The sequence below is a fragment of the Oncorhynchus gorbuscha genome, linkage group LG09 (assembly GCF_021184085.1).
Source record: "Oncorhynchus gorbuscha isolate QuinsamMale2020 ecotype Even-year linkage group LG09, OgorEven_v1.0, whole genome shotgun sequence".
In the NCBI taxonomy this organism is placed as follows: Eukaryota; Metazoa; Chordata; class Actinopteri; order Salmoniformes; family Salmonidae; genus Oncorhynchus; species Oncorhynchus gorbuscha.
The window spans coordinates 73,130,954-73,150,695 of record NC_060181.1 but is presented as its reverse complement, the minus strand read 5'-3'; the positions used below and the strand labels follow the sequence as shown (position 1 = coordinate 73,150,695).

The following is a 19,742-nucleotide window of genomic DNA, read 5'->3' as shown; positions in this document are numbered from 1 at the left end:
TCAGCTGGTCCTTTTGTGGCAGGGCTGAAATGCAGTGGAATTTTTTGGGGGATTCAGTTCATTTGCATGGCAAAGAGGGACTTTGTAATTAATTGCAATTCATATGATCACTCTTCATAACATTCTGGAGTATATGCAAATTGCCATCATACAAACAGAGGCAGCAGACTTTGTGAAAATTAATATTTGTGTCATTCTCAAAACTTTTGGCCACAACTGTATACTCTGCTCAACAGCCTGGCTTGTGTCGCTCTCTGTCGAAATATGATTATGATTAGAAATGACATGATAGGTACAACCTTTCATTTGGGGCACAAGAAAGAGCACAAAGATTAAGCATAGCTGCAGACTTCTAGAAAACCTTATTGCTGCCAGATGGAGACAAGCTTCTTCCCAGCACTACTTCTGCTCATAGCAGACATAGGTGGCATAGCAGCATCATATAATCAACTATAATTAATTTATGGTAAAAAAAATACATCCATTTAATCTGACATCCCGAAATGACAATGTTTTCAACATTGGCTGTAATACAAAAATTGAAGGAATATTCTCAGATATGCCATTTTGTTCAAATTTGTATTGTGCATTCATAGAATCTCTCTGTTGGGTTCTTCTTCATTCAATGTGTTAATGTTTGATCTCAAGTGTGTCTTAGTTCACACTACAACGTGTTGTTATTCACTACAGATTTAACTGCTATTTGTCTCATTTCAGCTGTTGTTGTTGATTTTTGTTGTTGTTGGGACATACAGTAGAGTGCTCTCAGTCCCAGATAACTTGAGCTAACATTGTCATTTTGTCAACTGTCCAAGCATAGCCAGTCTGTGCCAGGTCAGTGTAGTGCTCCTCTTTGCCCCCATGTTGTGTGGGCCATGTGGTTCACAGTGTGGCACCTAGGATCATATTTTCCACCTGTGCCTTCAGAGGCCTGCCTGCCGAGACACACACACACACACACACACACACACACACACACACACACACACACACACACACACACACACACACACACACACACACACACACACACACACACACACACACACACACACACACACACACACACACACACACACACACACACACACACACACACACACACACACACACACACACACACACACACACACACACACACACACACACACACACACACACACACACACACACACACAGCAAAACCCAATATTTACATTTTTATATTGCTGTTGTCAAGCCCCCAGGAAGCAAACAGAGCAGACGACAGGGTCTGTTTGTTCCCTTTGTGCAATTAGACTATGACACTGTCTGTCTGTCTCTGTCTGTCCCAAATGGAACCCTATGCCCTATATAGTATACTACTTTGACCCGTGTCCAATTGATCAGGCCATTGGACTGGTCAAAAGTAGTGCACCATATATGGCATAGGATTCCATTTGGGACAGACACAATTTCTATCTGTCCCTCTTGTAATACGGAGGGGTCACACACGTTCTGAACCCTCGCTGTGGTTACTGTACTCACTGTACCGTTCAGCTAATTAACTTTGACTGCCATAAATTGTAGAGCAAATATGGGCAGAAATTAGTCCTTTCAAGCTGTCATGTGCACTTCCCACAATTATGGCGTATTGTGTTGAATCGGTGGATGAAACTACACACAATAGTATTTCTGGTAATTGCAGTCCATCACTCTAAGCATTTCTATCACCACACACACGTGCCTTACAGTGAACAGCACATGTTTTAACTCGGGCTGTCAAATGCTATTTTAAAAATAATTGAGTGAAACGCAGGATTTGCTGTGATTCATCGCGATTCATTGCAAATTCTGAATTTGCTCAAATTAAGCTGTAAATTAAGACTTTTTCATACAAAAAAATTACAAGAATATTGATGTTGATTTTGTCTAATGTAACTTTTAGCAAATTTAGGCAAATTGAAAAAGCACATTTTCTTTAACCTCATGTCGACTTATTTTAACATTGCGTTGTTATTTTTAGCTGTATAGATTATGTATTTGGTATGTTTTCAGTGTATTTTGAATGATTTCAGACAATGTGATTAATCACAAGAAAAAAAAGGCGGCGGCGTCCCATGTTTCCTCTGGGCGCCGGAACCAGTCGTCCACCGCAGGAGCCTTGATCTGACTCTGATGCCAAGGAGCCAGAAGTGGCTGATACCCCAATACACACTGGAAGGGGAAGAGGTTAGTGGAGGAGTGGCGGAGCGAGATCTGGGCCATCTCTGCCCATGGCACGAACACTGCCCACTCCCCCGGCCGGTCCTGGCAATAGGACCTCAGAAACCTACACACATCCTGGTTAACTCTCTCCACCTGCCCGTTACTCTCGGGGTGAAAACCTGAGGTAAGGCTGATCGAGACCCCCAGACGTTCCATGAACGCCCTCCAGACCCTTGAAGTGAACTGGGGCCCCCAATCAGACACTATATCCTCAGGCACCCCGTAGTGCCGGAAGACATGTGTAAACAAGGCCTCCGCAGTCTGTAGGGCCGTAGGGAGACCGGGCAGAGGAAGGAGATGGCAGGACTCCAGGATCAAGAACCAGGATCATTAGTGTTTCCCTGTGATGGGGGAAGATCAGTCAGGAAATCAATCGACAGGTGTGACCATGGCCGTTGTGGAACGGGTAAGGGGTGTAGCTTACCTCTGGGCAGGTGCCTAGGAGCCTTACACTGGGCGCACACCGAGCAGGAGGAAACATAAACCCTCACATCCTTAGCCAAAGTGGGCTACCACTACTTCCCAGTCAGACAGCTCACCGTCTGACCAATGCCTGGATGACCAGAGGAGGGTGACGTGTGGGCCCAATAGATCAGCCAGTCACAGACAGCAGACGGAACATACAGACGTCCAACGGGACACTGGAGTGGAGCGGGCTCTGCACGCAATGTCTGCGTCCAGCTCCCACACTACCGGCGTCACCAGGCAGGAGGCCGGGAGTTTGGGGGTGGGATCCATGGGCCGCTCCTCTGTGAAATACAGCCGGGACAGTGCGTCTACCTTCACATTCTGGGAACCTGGTCTGTAAGAAAGGGTGAGCACAAAATGGGTGAAAAACATGGCCCACCTTGCCTGGCGAGGGTTCAGTCTCCTCGCCGCCTGGATGTACTCCAGATTGCAGTGGTCAGTCCAGATAAGAAAAGGGTGTTTAGCCCCCTCAAGCCAATGTCTCCATGCTTTCAGAGCCTTGAAGACAGCCAACAGCTCCCGGTACCCCACGTCATAGTTTCGCTCCGCCAGGCTGAGCTTCCTCGAGAAGAAGGCACAGGGATGGAGCTTCGGTGGCGTGCCCGAGCACTGAGATAGCACGGCTCCTATCCCAGCCTCGGACGCGTCCACCACCACTAAGAATGCCAAAGAGGAATCTGGATTGGCCAGCACGGGAGCCGAGGTAAACAGAGCCCCCCGTTGCCATGAAATAGTGGGGTTATGACAAGCTAACCAGGGCAGACCTAGCACCATTGGAAACGCAGGAGAGTCAATGAGAAAGAGACTGATTTTCTCCGTATTGACCCCCCTGCGTCACCATGCCCAGAGGAGCGGTGGTCTCCCTAGTCAACCCTGGCCTTAATGGTTGACTATCTAAGGTGTGAACTGGGAAGTGCATTCCTACATGAATGATGGGGATCCCTAAACTAAAGTCTAATGATCTGTCTATAAAATTCCCCGCCGCTCCTGAATCGGTGAGCACCTTATGCTGGGAATGCGGGGAAAATTCAGGAAACGTAATGAACAAAAACAGTTGTGCAACAGAGAGCTCTGGGTGAGAAGGGTGCATTCTCACCTGAGGTGACGCCAGAGTGCCCTGCCTGCTGCCTCGACTCCCAGAGGAGCCAACCAGGCACCGAACAGCAGTGTGACCTTTGCGGCCACAGATGGTGCACCTCTTCCGTTCTCACTGAGCATAGCACCTCCCAGCTCCATGGGCATCGGAGTGGTGGTGTTGGGGGATGGAACCGACAGACCCCGATCTGGACGTCCGCGGGTAGCCAGCAGGTTATCCAGCCGAATGGACAGGTCCACCAGCTGGTCGAAAGTAAGGGTGGTGTCCCTGCAGGCCAACTCTTGACGGACGTTCTCGCGCAAACTGCAGCGATAATGGTCGATCAGGGCACTGTCGTTCCATCCCGCCCTCGCGGCCGGCCAGGGTCCGAAATTCCAAAAAAACTCCTGTGCACTCCTCGTCCCCTGCCACAGGTGGAATAGACGTTCTCGAAATCTCCTTCTCCCCATACGGCGTTAGCCCACTCCAGAGTTCTCCCCAAGAGGCATGAAACGAGGACGGACACCCTCTCCCTTCTCGAGGGAGCCGGGTAAACGGTGCTCAGGTATAAGTCCAGCTGTAACAGGAAACCCTGGCACCGTGCCACCGTCCCATCATACTCCCTGGGAAGGTCGAGACGCATCGCTTGATCCTGGACGCTCTCCTCTATCCTCATACCAGGGGCACCTGCTCCTGCTGACTCCATGTAGTGGATGTGGTATTCTGTAAGTGGTGCGTATCTGGTGGCAGGGAAGTCAGACGCAGGAGAGCAGAACTTGATAATAGCCGGAGCAGTTTAATAGTAAAACCAACGGCATAAGAAATACAAAGTATGGGCACAAATAACCCAGTCAAACAAAATGTGCACAAGCACTTACAATAAACAATACCACACAAAGACATGGGGGGAGCATAGGGTTAAATACACAACACATAATGAGGGAAATGAGAACCAGTTGTGTGGTAAAACGAGACAAAACAAATGGAAAATGAAAAATGGATCGGCGATGGCTAGAACACCGAACACCGCTCGAACAAGGAGAGGCATCGACTTCGAAAGAAGTCGTGACATAACTGATTAACTCTGAAAGCCCTAGTTGTAACATAATGACTAGTTGTTAATAATAGTAAGTAATCCTTTTTTTTCAATGTCTGCCAAAAAAGGGAGGGAAAAATGCACCAGTCTGTTTCACTTCAAAGACTTTAAGAAGATAGATAAAATTTGAAAACATTTATAATTTCAAAATACTCCACATCCTCTGCAGAATATACAAATACATAAACATGTTATTAAGTTGCAATTCAATGCCATGACACATCTCTCTATATCATTATATTGCCTATGCACAGTGTGACAATACATCCCATCCAAACCAGCAATGTCCAAATCCAAAACATTACACTAATTAGTTTCACAGATTCAAACCCCTGCCAAACCCCCAAATAACCGAAAATAAGTTCCGAACAACTCAGCCAACTTTATGAATGGACCTGTGCCTGAAAGAAGTCACGGGCAGCCAACCACTGTGTATGGAGTTTTTATATGCCGAGTTGCAGCACCTGAAAGAGTTGGCTTGTGCATAAACTGCGAAAACAATTAGCGTCAAGCAGATAAGTCCCCCTATAATCCTGTTTATGGTCGGAATCAGGCAGATGTGCCTAGATTGATCCAGACAGGACAGGGCGCCAGCACCAGTTTACTGTAATCCTCCCTTCCCCCTCTCCTTCCCTTGTACATCACTATATTACTGGAGGGAAGGAAACGGGTGAGGGGGACGCTCCCCCTTTCTAAAGCCTCAAACTATCCCCCCTCTCTTCCCCCTTTTCTGCGTGCCTTTTCCCTTGTATCCTAATATATCACTGTTGTAAATAATGCCCTGTTTGTCATTGGTCCCTGTCTGCAGCCAGCTCATTTTGTCAATCGGGGGAGATTATCTTTATTTCCTCTAAATATATTGAATATTTTTGTAGCAGCCAACATTAGAGTGGGATAGAGGACACACTCAAAGTATTTGAACAATTTCAAATCGTATTTGGACCCAGGTCTGGAAGAAGCCTGATCACCAGGAACAGATGGTGTCAACCGGGGTGTCCCGCTAAGCTCAGTAATGTGAGAGGATAGATGGTAGTTAATGTTCTGAAACACTGTCTGAGGAACAGGCTGGGGATCTTCCTAATGAAGAAAGGGTTTCACATGAGGAGAGACAGACTCATTTAGAGAAGAGAAGGAGTCACAGTCAGGACAGTTGGCCATCTTGGACAAAGCACCCAGATCTGTTTAATTGGAGTTGTGTCTGATGTTGATTGTCTTCAGCAGGAGGGCCAGGGAGAATGAGACACTAAACAATCCTGTGATGTCACACTCTGTCAACACATTACCCATTAAGAGTTAAAGATCTAATTCAGCTGTTTTTATCGCAAGATCGAATCATTTCTGTGTAACAATTAAGTACCTGACCTTACTGTACTGTAATTGTTTTCAATTAAAATGGTCAAAAATAAACAAAAATAGCTTCTTTGCAAAGGGCAATTTCTCAAGCAACAATTTTGCTGGCATTGTCTAGGGGAAAATTGAAAATTAGCTTTTATTGGCAGATAGGTTTGAAACTCTATTTCTTATTGGTCTATTAACTAATTTACCACATGGTGATGTCACCATGGAAGGCTAAAACTCAATCCCACCGAAACAGGCTGAAATTTCAGGCGGTCTTTTCAAACAGCTTTTACACTAAAAGGGCATTATCATACATTTCACAATGTCACATTGTTATTCCAATCTCATAGTGTGGAAATAAAGAATATATAAAACACAGGAAATCACATTTTTGACTGCACTGGGCCTTTAACACTTTTAAAGCTATTATCTCTCAGAACTAAAGTTATTTCTTTGTTCAAGTATGGGCCTAAGCCTTTATGTCGGCATTGTGGTAAAGGGTTCCTGCACTTCCGGAGCATGTCTTTGCTTCCTGTGTATCTCTAGGTCAGTCGGAGACTCTGAGGCGTACAGAGTATGTGCAGTTGAAGGATATGTTTGAAGTGAAGGTGAAGAGAGATGCTACGAGCCAGCAGACAGGGGGCACTCTCTTGTGCATCACTCTGTTCCAGTTTAAGAAGAATGGACCCAAACTGAAGGACTATGCCATCACTTCAACAACATGAATGTGGAACACTGTGAGATCTGTTTTTTAAAAATGAAGGAGATACTCAGTGGTAAGTGTGCTTCAAAAAACAACTTTAAACATATAGGACTGGTTTCTCTGACAAAGATTAAGCCAAGTTCTAGACTCAGTGGCGAATCTGCTTTTAAGACTGAATCTAGGTCTGGTAAACTGGCTCATATTTATTATTTGGTCTGACTGAGTAAAAAAGATGGAAAACATCAAATAATGTAGTGCATTTTTATGTGGACTCAACCTATGGCCCCAAACGTAATTGTACTACCCTAAGTGGGCTATGCTTTTGACAAATATTTGAACACCAAACATATCAGGGCATATATGTTGTACAGCAGTTTGTAGTGATGTTGTTGCCAACAACCCACAACGATTTTGAGACATGCTCAAATAGTTGGTCACTGATAACAAAGCAATACATTATCGATCACTGTAGTCACTAGGATATCACACTCTTTTTACAGGTTGTCACACATAGACATTCTCCAATATCTTCCTGTTGTGATTTTTTTATGACTTTTTTTAAGCAGCACCCCTGTGTGGTTATTGGCTCTGTGAGTGTCTCTATGAAGAGACCTGGCATGATGGGGACACCTGTCTCTGAGGGCCCTGCTGGGTTGGACCATTTAGGCAGCCTATCCTCCTCCCCTCTCCACCCACTGTCTCCCCCTGTCAGTCCCGTAGAAGGAAAGATAATTACTAACTACAGGGTGGCCACCATCAACCTGTTCTTCAGGCCCTAGTGGCCAACACCTCCACATCGTTCTCCCACCCTCCTCCTCTCCAGCGTAGTCTAGGGCAATGACATGGCCATCACACAAAAAGAGTGCCCATATCCAACACCTTTCAATTCATCTACTATATGCTGCCTCATCAGACATAATATCCTTGACAATCTAAAATATCCACCCCAGAAATGTTGCCTAATATACAGTACAGTGTGTGCATAGAATGTATGTTGGAGTTTCTGTAAATGAAAAACCTGGTTTAGGGATAGCTCTACCAGGTGCAGCTTAGACAAGCACTCGAAAGCTAGACAGCCCAAGTTAGTGACACTGTCTGTCTGTACATAATGTTGTGTTAACACAATTCAGCGTAATCCCTGTAACGTTCGTTATAGCAGCAGCCAGCTAATACTACGTGATTAGTTCTGCATTAGTCATCTGAGATTAAAGGGGATTGTTGTTATGTTAGCTCAATCTAGCCGGCATTACACCATCTCTCCTTTCACAGGCCTGTCCGCTCTGTTATAGCCCTGTACTTGTTCTGTTCCTCAGGCAAACCAAGGATTTGTCCAAAATGTCATCCTATTCCTTATATAGTGCACTACTTTTGACCAGAGCCCTATGGACCTGGTCAAAAGTAATGCACTGCCTAGGGAATAGTGTGCCATTTAAGACGCAGTACAACTTTGGCAAAGCCGACTTTTAAAGTTGTACCTCCCTCAGCCTTAGGAGGATCCAAAGCCTTGGCTGTGTTCCAAATGGCCCCCTATTCTCTATATATAGTGAACTCATTTTGACAAAGGCCCATATGCGTCTGGTCAAAAGTAGTGCACAATGTAGGGAATAGGGTGTAATTTGGGACATTGGCCTTGGGTTTTTGTGTGAGAGGGCTGTGAGTACTTTGTACTTTAACACGAATTTATTAACATAATTAAAACAACATGCCTTGAGGCGGCCTACAGGACACTGAATAGCCTTATTTATGAAGAAAAAAAGCACACAAAAACAATCATTAATTGATTCGATATTGTCTTCTTCTTCTTTTTTATGTTGCAGAATGGATCATCTTATGAAACTAAGCCTGGGCCCGTATTCAAAAAGCATTTTAGAAGAGGAGTGCTGAACTACAAGCGGTGACGTCTTTTATCATTGTACAGAATATTTTTCACCAAATGTAACACAGTGGCAGTGCATTTGCACTACTAAATTGAACCAAAAAGAGTTATTGGTTGTTATAAAACCTGCATCTCATTACACTCAGGTGCTGGGCAAATATGGTTCGACACAGATTCATATACTAAATAAATATACGGCTCTGGCTTGTTCGGACAAAGATCCACTGCGGCTCTAAATATTGACCCTGTTAAAAGGTGGTATTAGGAACATAATGCAGAGCCCTTAGCCTTCACCTGGCACAACAAGGTCCAAATTAAGGGCATAACAGACCTTGTCCTTATCAACAATAGACATATAATGTTATATATGATTAAATAATAACCATCAACTACATGAATCATGCATATATTCATATAGGCTCTATACAAAGAGTTAAAACATAAACGGTAAAAAAATCCTCTCCATTCTGTTGTTAAACAACTTAGCTAACGGGTTTATGTAGTTCTCACACTATGACTTATCAATAGACATATGAATTCAGTTTAGAGGACAATGGTCAATGGATCAACTCTAAGTTGAACTCTGAGCTTTCCCCCCTCTCTCTTTTTCTCCTCTCTGTTTCACTCTCTCCTCCACTCTCTCTTTTCCTCCCCCTGAGGGCCTTTAGCTACGACAACAATAAAGTTCAACTTGATGCAGGAGTGTGACCATCCACTTTGACAAGAGCACCAAGGCCATATTATCTGTCCAGAGAGGGGAGACGGCCTGGCGTGGGCTATGAGGGGCCTGGTTGGTCTGATTGACCTGCCCAACACAGGACCCACTAATCTGTGAAAGAAAGGGGGCTTTGAAAATGCCATGGAGGTGATTGTAGGATTGTAGCTCTACACAGCGTCGCTCCGCTCGCACAAGGCAAGGGTATCAGAAAGACACAGACATCCTGCCTTGAGCCTTGTACAGGTGCTGCCATTGTTAGCGCTGGCCTCTACACATGCTGGTCTGTCTGTGACCAGGCTGGTGACATTACCAGACGACTGATGGCTGGTTTAATCTTGTGGCTGACACCCTCAGCTGGACCACGCCACCTCATGTGTCAGACCACATCACATGGCTTGTCACTGCGATGGCCCAGCAATGACCACAGCACTGGCCAAGGCAATGCCTCCATTTGGTTTCCAGCATTCAGAATCCGTCTCTAGGAAAGGAGAGTGAGGGGTTGATAAAAAAGGCAAGGAGGGAGACGGGGTTACGCAGCAGCACCTTTTGTGTTTAACTGTCAGCTGGGACACTCCCTTCATTGTGCAACGTTATTAGAGGCTCCCTGGGAAACGAGGGCGCAGGGATACACCGTTCCCACTGTAACAGGTGAGAGCTCCTGTAATCCAGCATACCGCAGTTTAAATTCCCCCTGTGGGAGAAATTATTCAGCAGCACCACTGACTTAACAATAGCCTTATAATAAAACAAAAGACATCCATCCCCCTGTGGAAAACAGAGAGAGAGCAAGAGAGAGAGAGAGAGAAAGAGAGAGAGAGAGAGAGAGAGAGAGAGAGAGAGAGAGAGAGAGAGAGAGAGAGAGAGAGAGAGAGAGAGAGAGAGAGAGAGAGAGGAGGACCTAGAGGAGGAGCTAGCACACCGTCTTTTATGTTCCATTGTGTGAGGCTATCAAGGTATAATTTTAACAGGCAGTCATGCGCGGCGCGGACCAAGGTGACATGTGGCCCAAAGTAATGCATTTCTCTCCCAGGCAGGCAAGTCAGTTAGCTAATGTGGGAAGCTAATGTAGTAAAAGATAGCAGCATGCATCTGTTCTTCAGGACACACACACACATAGAACCTGGCTAAGGCAGTCTGGAGGAACTCTAATGAAGGAGCTGAGAGACAGAGACTTCACATCTCAGAGCACACAGGAGCCTAATATCCACCGCTTAATGTGACACTGGAACTTTATAATCACCTTCTATCAGAAAGGCTAAAAAACAAAACATCTGGGGCTATATTTATAAAGCATCTCAGAGTAGGAGTCTCTGAGTAGGAGTCTCAGAGTAGGAGTCTCAGAGTAGGAGTCGCAGAGTAGGAGTTTCAGAGTAGGAGTCTCAGAGTAGGAGTCTTAGAGGAGCTCTGCCTGACCTTAGAACCTTATTTATCATATGCAAAAATGTTATTACAATCAGTTGCATAAAGTTCATGATTTAAATTGCTTTACAGCACATGACCTATGTGTCAGTGTGTGTCCAGCAACCTCCCCTCTTCTGATGTGGTCATATCCTCTGTAGGATATTAGTAGGACATTACCCTGGTCCTTGCCTGGTAGCTGACTAGTTGAGTGTACAATGTTAGCCTGGGCCTTGTCTCCTAGCTGACTAGATGAGTGTAAAATCTTAGCCTGGTCCCTGTCTGCTAGCTGACTAGATGAGTGTACAATGTTAGCCTGGTCCCTGTCTCCTAGCGGACTAGATGAGTGTAGAATGTTAGCCTGGTCCTTGTCTCCTAGCTGACTAGATGAGTGTAGAATGTTAGCCTGGTCCCTGTCTCCTAGCTGACTAGATGAGTGTACAATGTTAGCCTGGTCCCTGTCTCCTAGCTGACTAGATGAGTGTAGAATGTTAGCCTGGTCCCTGTCTCCTAGCTGACTAGATGAGTGTAGAATGTTAGCCTGGTCCCTGTCTCCTAGCTGACTAGATGTGTGTAGAATGTTAGCCTGGTCCTTGTCTCTTAGCTGACTAGATGAGTGTAGAATGTTAGCCTGGTCCCTGTCTCCTAGCTGACTAGATGAGTGTAGAATGTTAGCCTGGTCCCTGTCTCCTAGCTGACTAGATGAGTGTAGAATGTTACCCTGGTCCCTGTCTGCTAGCTGCATGGATTAGTGTTGAATGTTACCCTGGTCCCTGTCTGCTAGCTGCATGGATTAGTGTTGAATGTTACCCTGGTCCCTGTCCGCTAGCTGCATTGATTAGTGTAGAATGTTACCCTGGTCCCTGTCTGCTAGCTGCATGGATTAGTGTTGAATGTTACCCTGGTCCCTGTCTGCTAGCTGCATGGATTAGTGTTGAATGTTACCCTGGTCCCTGTCTGCTAGCTGCATGGATTAGTGTTGAATGTTACCCTGGTCCCTGTCTGCTAGCTGCATGGATTAGTGTAGAATGTTACCCTGGTCCCTGTCTGCTAGCTGCATGGATTAGTGTTGAATGTTACCCTGGTCCCTGTCTGCTAGCTGCATGGATTAGTGTAGAATGTTACCCTGGTCCCTGTCTGCTAGCTGCATGGATTAGTGTTGAATGTTACCCTGGTCCCTGTCGGCTAGCTGCATGGATTAGTGTAGAATGTTACCCTGGTCCCTGTCGGCTAGCTGCATGGATTAGTGTTGAATGTTACCCTGGTCCCTGTCGGCTAGCTGCATGGATTAGTATAGAATGTTACCCTGGTCCCTGTCGGCTAGCTGCATGGATTAGTGTAGAATGTTACCCTGGTCCCTGTCGGCTAGCTGCATGGATTAGTGTAGAATGTTACCCTGGTCCCTGTCTGCTAGCTGCATGGTTAGTGTAGAATGTTACCCTGGTCCCTGTCTGTTAGCTGCATGGATTAGTGTAGAATGTGACATTGGTCCCTGTCGGCTAGTTGCGTGGATTAGTATAGAATGTTACCCTGGTCCCTGTCGGCTAGCTGCATGGATTAGTGTATAATGTTACCCTGGTCCCTGTCTGTTAGCTGCATGGATTAGTGTAGAATGTTACCCTGGTCCCTGTCTGTTAGCTGCATGGATTAGTGTAGAATGTTACCCTGGTCCCTGTCTGTTAGCTGCATGGATTAGTGTATAATGTTACCCTGGTCCCTGTCTGTTAGCTGCATGGATTAGTGTATAATGTTACCCTGGTCCCTGTCTGCTAGCTGCATGGATTAGTGTAGAATGTTACCCTGGTCCCTGTCTGCTAGCTGCATGGATTAGTGTAGAATGTTACCCTGGTCCCTGTCTGCTAGCTGCATGGATTAGTGTAGAATGTTACCCTGGTCCCTGTCTGCTAGCTGCATGAATTAGTATAGAATGTTACCCTGGTCACTGTCTGCTTGCTGCATGAATTAGTGTGGAATGTTACCCTGGTCCTTGTCTGCTAGCTGCATGGATTAGTGTAGAATGTTACCCTGGTCCCTGTCTGCTAGCTGCATGGATTAGTGTAGAATGTAACCCTGGTCCCTGTCTGCAAACTGAGTGTATAATGTTACACATTAACAGGCTTTCCATTAACTCACCATGTGTATCCATGGAGACACCACCTTCTCGTCAACTCCTCTGCATAGATACCAGTCCCTCGCTCAACCTTGCTTGGTCAACAAGGTTTTCTATTGTTGGTCTTTGTATACTTAGTTTGGTGAGGTGGAGAAAACTTCCCCGTGGGCGAGTCAAGTCAATCAGTTTGACTTGTGTGTGTGATGGATACAGAAAGAAAGTGGATCAGGGAGTTGGTGATTGAGTGATTTCATTTGATCATGGAATATGGTAAGTAAGTTAGATGAGTAGGAGAGAAAGAGAGCATGAACAGTATGTTAGATGTAAGTAAGTTAGTGTGAAAATAGTGTGTGAATGAGCATGTGTTATGTGGGAGAGTATATAATCGGGAGTGTTTGTGTGTGTGTGGGCTCTCATCACCATGGGAGAGCGGTAGTGTGTGTATATCTGTCTCCTTTCTCTCTGCGGAGGATGAAACAGAGAGAAGCAGATGCTGTCCTCCGTAACAAAGCTATCACAGCCATATCACTTTCACTGGAGGGAGTACCAGTCCTGTCTTAGTGTATTCCCCCCCACAGACTGGACCCTTCTGTCTGTCTTTCTGACCGCATCTGTCTGTCTGTCTCTGACTTTAACTGTCTGTCTGTCTGTCTGTCTGTCTGTCTGTCTGTCTGTCTGTCTGTCTGTCTGTCTGTCTGTCTGTCTGTCTGTCTGTCTGTCTGTCTGTCTGTCTGTCTGTCTGTCTGTCTGTCTGTCTGTCTGTCTGTCTGTCTGTCTGTCTGTCTGTCTGTCTGTCTGTCTGTCTGTCTGTCTGTCTGTCTGTCTGTCTGTCTGTCTGTCTGTCTGTCTGTCTGTCTGTCTGTCTGTCTGTCTGTCTGTGTGTGTATCTGTCTTTTTTGGGGGGCCTTGTCTGTCTGGCTCACCTCGTCAGTGTTGAAGCACAGAATACGTGTCGCTGTCTGACACACCGCATTTATTTAAAAGAAACACCAGCAATATAAACCAAGGATTATCACCTACAGTGAAAACACACAAGAAATATAAACCAAGGATTATCACCTACAGTGAAAACACACGAGCAATATAAACAGAGGATTATCACCTACAGTGAAAACACACGAGCAATATAAACCAAGGATTATCACCTACAGTGAAAACACACCAGCAATATAAACAGAGGATTATCACCTACAGTGAAAACACACCAGCAATATAAACAGAGGATTATCACCTACAGTGAAAACACACGAGCAATATAAACCAAGGATTATCACCTACAGTGAAAACACACCAGCAATATAAACAGAGGATTATCACCTACAGTGAAAACACACCAGCAATATAAACAGAGGATTATCACCTACAGTGAAAACACACCAGCAATATAAACAGAGGATTATCACCTACAGTGAAAACACACCAGCAATATAAACAGAGGATTATCACCTACAGTGAAAACACACCAGCAATATAAGGCACAGGATTATCACCTACAGTGAAAACACACAGGCAATATAAACAGAGGATTAACACCTACAGTGAAAACACATATGCTGCTATGCATCTCTTCACTGTACTTAAAGTATGTTATTTTTTTGTAATATTTTGGTTTATAATGTACTTAGTGCTAATACATATTCAAAATGTTCATAATGGTAACCCTTTGTGTTAGTAACCAAAGACACATTCCCATTAGTCTTTTTGGATTATTTAACGATTTCCAAATACAGTATTTGTTTATTTTTTGTATTCATATTTTCTATATTGACCCAAATCACATGCAGATAACGGTTTCTATTATATTCACAACACAGTTGTTATATTCACAACACAGTTATTATATTCACAACACAGTTATTATATTCACAACACAGTTGTTATATTCACAATACAGTTATTATATTCACAACACAGTTATTATATTCACAACACAGTTGTTATATTCACAACAGTTATTATATTCACAACACAGTTGTTATATTCACAATACAGTTATTATATTCACAACACAGTTGTTAGTCCTTCTGTGGCTCAGTTGGTAGAGCATGGCGCTTGTAACGCCAGGGTAGTGGGTTCGATTCCCGGGACCACCCATACGTAGAATGTATGCACACATGACTGTAAGTCGCTTTGGATAAAAGCGTCCGCTAAATGGCATATATATTATATTCACAACACAGTTGTTATATTCACAAAAGTTATTATAGTCACAACACAGTTATTATATTCACAACTGTCACGTTCGGACCGTAGTTCTGTTATTTTATTCTTTGTTTTAGTATGGTCAAGGCGTGAGTTGGGGTGGGCAGTCTATGTTTGTTTTTCTATGTTCGGTTTCTGTGTTCGGCCTAGTATGGTTCTCAATCAGAGGCAGGTGTTGTTAGTTGTCTCTGATTGAGAATCATACTTAGGTAGCCTGGGTTTCACTTTTGGTTTGTGGGTGTTTGTTTCCATGTGTGTGTTTGGGCCACACGGTACTGTATATTTCACGTTTATTATTTTGTTCCAGTGTTCAGTTGTGTTTTTTGAATAAATCCATATGGACACTTACCACGCTGCGTTTTGGTCCGATCCTTACTCCCCCTTAGACGAAGAGGAGGAAATCCGTTACAACAACACAGTTATTATATTCACAACACAGTTGTTATATTCACAACACAGTTGTTATATTCACAACACAGTTGTTATATTCACAACACAGTTATTATATTCACAACACAGTTGTTATATTCACAACACAGTTGTTATATTCACAACACAGTTGTTATATTCACAACACAGTTATTATATTCACAACACAGTTATTATATTCACAACACAGTTGTTATATTCACAATACAGTTATTATATTCACAACACAGTTGTTATATTCACAACAGTTATTATAGTCACAACACAGTTATTATAGTCACAACACAGTTGTTATATTCACAACACAGTTGTTATATTCACAATACAGTTGTTATATTCACAACACAATTGTTATATTCACAACACAGTTGTTATATTCACAACAGTTATTATAGTCACAACACAGTTATTATAGTCACAACACAGTTGTTATATTCACAACACAGTTGTTATATTCACAATACAGTTATTATATTCACAACACAGTTGTTATATTCACAACAGTTATTATAGTCACAACACAGTTATTATAGTCACAACACAGTTGTTATATTCACAACACAGTTATTATAGTCACAACACAGTTATTATATTCACAACACAGTTGTTATATTCACAACAGTTATTATAGTCACAACACAGTTATTATATTCACAACACAGTTGTTATATTCACAATACAGTTATTATATTCATAACACAGTTGTTATATTCACAACAGTTATTATAGTCACAACACAGTTATTATAGTCACAACACAGTTGTTATATTCACAATACAGTTATTATATTCACAACACAGTTGTTATATTCACAACAGTTATTATAGTCACAACACAGTTATTATAGTCACAACACAGTTATTATAGTCACAACACAGTTATTATAGTCACAACACAGTTATTATAGTCACAACACAGTTATTATAGTCACAACACAGTTATTATAGTCACAACACAGTTATTATAGTCACAACACAGTTATTATTCACAACACAGTTATTATAGTCACAACACAGTTATTATAGTCACAGTTATTATAACACAGTTATTATATTCCACAACACAGTTATTATATAGTCACAACACAGTTATTATATTATATTCCCAACACAGTTATTATAGTCACAACACAGTTATTATAGTCACAACACAGTTATTATAGTCACAACACAGTTATTATAGTCACAACACAGTTATTATAGTCACAACACAGTTATTATAGTCACAACACAGTTATTATAGTCACAACACAGTTATTATAGTCACAACACAGTTATTATAGTCACAACACAGTTATTATAGTCACAACACAGTTATTATAGTCACAACACAGTTGTTGTATTCACAACAGTTATTATATTCCCAATTTATATTCATTTGTTAAAGTACTGTGAATAAATCCAGAAGAATTATGGCGTATTTTTGTAATCAGCCTACATCTACAACTCTCTGTGGACTGGACACATACAGCCTAAATAATCCCAAATATCTAGTCAATTTATCCAGCACGGAGGGAGGATTGGGTCTGGTTGGGGGCAGAGCACATATGGAGGAAGGGATGTGTGTGTGTGTTGGCGTCAGATCCAGAGCCTCAGCACGGTGATCCCCCTGCTTGAGGGGGTAAATCTGGAGATGGCCGGGTGGGGAAGGGACTCGGTGGGGTTTCGTGCAGGGACTGGGCTGGGGGCTCCCCCACCGCTAATGCGTTCTAATGCCAGCTCCTGACACAGCGCCAGATGCTCCTGTTTGGCAGGGCATCTGAGGATCTGAAGAAAGGTCTGGGGTGTTGGGTTCGCCACCCGTATGCCATACGCCCAGGAGAAGTAGCCCAAGATGGGGACAATATGAGGACAAGACGAGTCCAGCCTACACGACTCAGTACTAAGTTAGCCTGGTCCCAGATCTGTTTGTGCTGTTTGGCCAACTCCTATGGTCATTGTCATGTGGACTGTGTCTTGACAATTACCATAGGAGTTGACAAGACAACACAAACCGATCTAGGAACCAGGCTAGTTCTCCATATCCTGCATGCCGTCTTTTAATTCCCTGCCTCTCCTGGGCCTTCCAGATCATCCAGGATCCAGCCCCTTAGAGGCCCCACGAGGCCCTGACCTTCCCCAAACTCCGATCCCCCAGCCTGGGCTCAGCCAGGAGGATCATGGCCCCCTCACCAGCCAGGCAGCCAGCCAGTGAATCAGTCAGCCATGGATTTTCAGCAGGGAAAAAATAAGACATCTGTTCCTAAAGGATTAGCAAATATTCTGTGCTCTTCTGAAAGCCTGTCTGTGTCCGAGTATTGTCATTGAAGCAATCACTGAGCTGCATATGTGCATTACATCTCTCTCTCTCTCTCTCTGCCTCGTGAACACTCAACCTCCCAGTGTTTTTGAACTCATTAAATGGGAGATTAGCAGCTCACAGCCAAATGAAAAAGAACAGGGACAACACAACATTGGTATACCAGGGCTGAGGCTGAGTAATTGGCCTCAGCTATAATAGCCATAGGTTAACTCCAAATGGCTCCCTCTTCCCTATAAAGTACACTACTTTTGACAAGGGTCCTATGGGACCTGCTCAAAAGGAGTGTGATATATAGGTGATAGGGTGCCATTTGGGACTTTACCATATTTCCCATCATATCCCAGTTGTGATCGTTAGCCCACCAGAGGGGACGAGGCTCTTAGTCTTCCGGTAGGACAGAAGCTTTGTTTTCCAATAGGAATCACTGAGAAACCTGACCTCAGCTCCAGGTAATTTACTGGTGATTATGGGAAAAGTAGTCCCTTGTGACTTGTGGCTGTCTCCAGGGGTAGAGAGAAGCCCTTAGCAGGTCTAAACAGATGCTCTGGTGACTGAATCTCGACCACAGCCACAGGAGCCACACGTCCTCTCCTCCTGGTTCTTTCGGTCTGCACTTAGTGGTGGTCAGAGACAGATGTAGTCACTGTGTTGGGCGACATTCATGTGTGTGGGTGTGTGTGTGTGTATGTGTGTGTGTGCATGTTGGGTGACATTAGGCTAGCCTTATGGTCCTCAGAGGTAACACAGCATTAAACCCATGAGTCAGCGACAGAAGACATCATCATCGGATACAAACTTGATGATCTCATGTTGTTTTCCACAAGTCCACAACATGGACAACGTCACTCTCTAATTGCACATACGGTATCTTGTCAATATTCAGTCAATGTAGCACCATCAATGGTTATGTCACCCAAGCTCCCACGATTGACCAGTTTTCCATGTCATGTTAGCAACATGTAAGTTAATGAACTCAGAAACACTTTATATTTTTAAGGCTGATTCTGAGGATGCTAAACGAACAATTGAAAAACATAGCTTGCAAGTCTCATTCATCTAGCAGGAACTAGGTGGTAAATGTACCTGTTGGTGTATTTTATGGTGTACTGAAGTGACCCAATAAATACATGTTTCTGTTGTGTGTACACTGTGCGTGTACATGAGTTACCCAGTGTTGATGGTAAACATTTCCTAGTGGGGAGAGAGAGGACTTAGTTAAACCCTGATTGAAGAGAGAGATCCCTCACCAGCCTGGCTACCCAGCCTGCCGTGTTGCTATGGTACATAATCCTCTGTATATTATGAAGCCTGTAGGAAAGCTCTGCTGACGACTGGACTGAAACATAATATTCTGGATTGTATGGAGACTTATGTTGGTTTCATGTTGTTTTAGAAAGGAGAAGGCCAACAAGATTTACAGTCATAGGGTTCCAGTTACCTATGGCTACTTACAGTGGAATGCATTAGTTACTTAGATACTGTACCTAATAATAAAATGTTGCTATAATGCTATACGCTACTATATGGTGTTTACTTAAAATTAACAGCTATAATGCACAATCTAGTGTTCGCGTTGACAATGACCTAATAAATAGACCTAGCTGTAAGACCGATATATGGCTGTAAGACCGAAAGTGTCTCTTTCGATATGATATGAAAAGCAGAGTGTTTTGTGTATCTGTCTGAGTCAGACAAAGTGTGGCTTAGTGTGTGTCTGTAGTCCCCTCCCCTCTGTGAGACTGGGGGCTGTGTGAAGTTAGCTGGGGGATGATGAGAAACTCCCATGGCCCCCTCTTAGCCTC

General features: G+C 43.8%; 1 pseudogene; it reads left to right on the top strand.

Moving 5' to 3' along the window:
• The window catches only part of LOC124044431, a 79,057-nt pseudogene that overhangs the window by 8,979 nt on the left and 50,336 nt on the right, over nt 1-19,742 (top strand).